Genomic DNA, 3,218 nt, shown 5'->3' with positions numbered 1-3,218 from the left:
CCCCCGTGGCCCCATTGGTAAGACCCTTGTGCACGTCCTTTAATGACAGTGATTTGGCAAACACACACTCGGCCCCCACCCCGCACCAGACACCTGCTCCGTCCCGCGTCCTGCCCCGGAGCAGCTCAGCGCCTGGTGGGAAACGAGGGGTGAGTCTTTCCTGACGCATTTCCCAAGCTCCAAAGTAAGCCAGCTTCCAGCGGGATTCAGCTAACGGATTCAGTGCTCCTTGAAGACTGGGGGTACAGGAGGAGAGGAGAAAGCGTGTTTCCTCCCCTTTCTCTGTAGCAAGGGCCCCTGGTCCAGCAGTGAGCAACCCCTCTGTGGCTCTAGCTCTGCTCTGTGTCCCTGCGGTTCCATCAGTCGCTGGGCGACTCTGATTTCAACACACACTCTTCCATCTTGCCTCCAGTGTAAGGACCATAGGGGCCTCCTCCTGCTGCTAATCTCCAGGCTGCCCGCCCCCCCGGGGCCCTTCCAGTTCCCCCACCCGGGGAGCTAATGGTGAGCATCACATTCCCTGGTGGAAAAACTCAACATAGTTTCTTTACGTAGCTGAACCCTTCCTGACAGTGGGAGTTTTACACTGTGTCTGTCAGGCACCACATGATTTCTCTTCATCTTCTTATTCAGCCTTCACAATATTCCACATAGGTTTTTACATGCTTGTGCGACAGGAAAGAAAAGCACCTCAGGTCACACAGTTAGGGTCAGAGTCCAGCCTGGAACTAAGGTCTAATTTCTTTTCACTCTCCTGTTTATCCATCTATTCAATGAGCTCATAGACTCTTCATAGTCTGGGTCTGTCTCCTCTGTGGTCTGGCACATTGGGAACAGTGGGGGTAGAAGCTTACTAATACTGATGAACTGGGTAGTTGTGGAGCAAGTATTCAGCCCCAGGAGACCTGTCCTCTAATGGCATGCTTTGAGTCTTTCAGCTGCACACTCCCATCCACAGTCTCTCATCCCGTCCAGCACGGGAGACTCACGAGAGGGGGAGAGCCAGCAGGAGTGAGGAGGCACCACAGGGGTAGAAATGCTTGCTCCTAGGGGAGGGTGACCACCAAGCTTCACATCAAGTGACAAAGCCTCAAGGTTTGAGAAACAGAGCCAAGGATTTATTTTGGGAGGGCAGAGCGGAGACAGGCACGGTAACCAGACATCAGAGACGTGCCCTGGATAATCTCTTTCTGAGATGAACCACAGAATACTCAAAATAGGACCGAGTACAAAGAAACAGAGCTGGGCAAGAATGGGAAAAGAATGTAAGTCGCAGCCAGCTGGCTTAGCTACAGTACCAGATGCCTGACGGAGTCCAAGGACCTACGTGGGAGAGGAGCTCTGGGACCCAAACCTGGGGCCGACGGCCCTCCATGGGAGCGGCCAATTGTTAGTGGCACGGAAGCTCACACCAGAGAATCCAATTCCTTCCAATATTTTACCCTTTGGTATGAAACTATACATGCTCTTTATCAACCTCTGATGAGGATGACGCCAAACCCAGCTCAGCTCCAAAGCATTATGAGGACAAGGACAGCTTGCATCTTTTGTGGCTCAGCCTGTGGGTGGGGGCAGACAACATCCTCTCTACTGGAAACTATAGGATCTATTAGATTCCCTCTGCTTTTCAAGAAAAATGTGGCATTTCCCCAGGACTTTCATACTGCTATAGCATCCATTGGGTTTGAACAAGACAGCTTTGCCCCAGGAGGTTACTGGAGATGCTTTGACCTGCCTTCCAGCTCCTTTCTTTATGAGAAAGATTGTGCATTATTTCCTGTGTTTGGCCTTGCTCGCCTCTTCTTGTACCTTCCCATCAGAATAATAAATGTATTCTTTCTCTACTTAAGAAGAAAGAAAAACTTAGAGGAACTGGTCTCACAGAGACAAGGAAGGAATGTGAAGAAGGGAATGTTCAATAGAATACAATTCAGCAGTAAAGTTATTATTTTTCTCCAGGCTTATTAAGATATAACTGGTATATAACATCGTGTAAGTTTAAGTTGTACAATATGATGATTGGATACACATACATGTTGCAAAGTGTTTACCAAAGTAGGGTTGTTAGCACATCCTTTCCCCACTTGTTGTTATTGTTAGCTTGAGAACGTTTAAGCTCTACTCTTGTAGCAGCTTCCAAGTGTACAATACAGTATTGCTAACTATAGTCACCAGGCTTGTAACTCCAATCCCAGGACGTTTTCATCTAATAACCCAAAGTTTGTACTGTCTGATCAACATAGCCCCATTTCCCCCACCCCTCCCTCCCTGGCAACCACAACTCTATGCTCTGTTTCTGTGTATTTGGCTTTTAAAATTCTTTAAATTTTATTATTTTTTTAAAGTTCCATGTACTTATTTGTCAGACAGAGAGCGAGCGAGCACGAGCAGGGGGAGTGGGAGAGGGAGAAGCAGACTCCCCGCCGAGCAGGGAGCCAGATGTGGGACTCGATCCCAGGACCCTGGGATCATGACCTGAGCCGAAGGCAGACGCTTAACCAACTGAGCCACTCAGGCTTCCCTGTATTTGGCTTTTTTTAGATTCTATATAAAAATGAGATCGTACAGTGTTTGTCTTTCTCTATCTGACTTATTTCACTCAGGGTCCGTGCAAGTTGTCACAAATGGCAAGATTTCCTTCTTTCTCTCTTTCCTTCTTTCCTTTGTGTGTGCGCGTGCGCGTGTGTATAACAACAAAATAAATGAAGAAAATGCGGTATATCTCATCTTCATTTATTTATTCTTCAGTGGACGCAGGTTGTTTCCATGTCTTGACTATTATGAAGAAAGCTGCAGTGAACATGGTGGGGGGAAGTTAACTCTGAAATAGTGATTTTATTTCCTTTAGACATATTCACAGAATGGAACTGCTGAGTCATATGATAGTTCTATTTTTAGTTTTTTGAAGAAACTCCATACCATTTTCCATAATGAATGTAGCAATTTACATTCCCACCAACAGGGCACAAGGGTTTTCTTTTGTCTGTATACTCACCAATTCTTCTTAGCGCTTGTCTTTTTAATAATATGCATCCTGGCATGTGTGAGGTGGTATCTCACTGTGGTTTTTATTTGCATTTCCCTGATGATCAGTGATGTTGAGCATCTTTTCATGTGTCTGTTGGCCATCTATAAGTCTTACTTGGGAGAAAAAAAACTCTATTCAAGTCTTTTGTTCATTTTTCATCAAAATACTTTTTTTTTTTTGCTATTGAGTT

This window comes from Eumetopias jubatus, unplaced genomic scaffold, assembly GCF_037043125.1.
Source record: "Eumetopias jubatus isolate StellerSeaLion01/CBP00866 unplaced genomic scaffold, mEumJub1_p1.0 scaffold_13, whole genome shotgun sequence".
In the NCBI taxonomy this organism is placed as follows: domain Eukaryota; kingdom Metazoa; phylum Chordata; class Mammalia; order Carnivora; family Otariidae; genus Eumetopias; species Eumetopias jubatus.
This window is presented reverse-complemented; position numbering follows the sequence as displayed.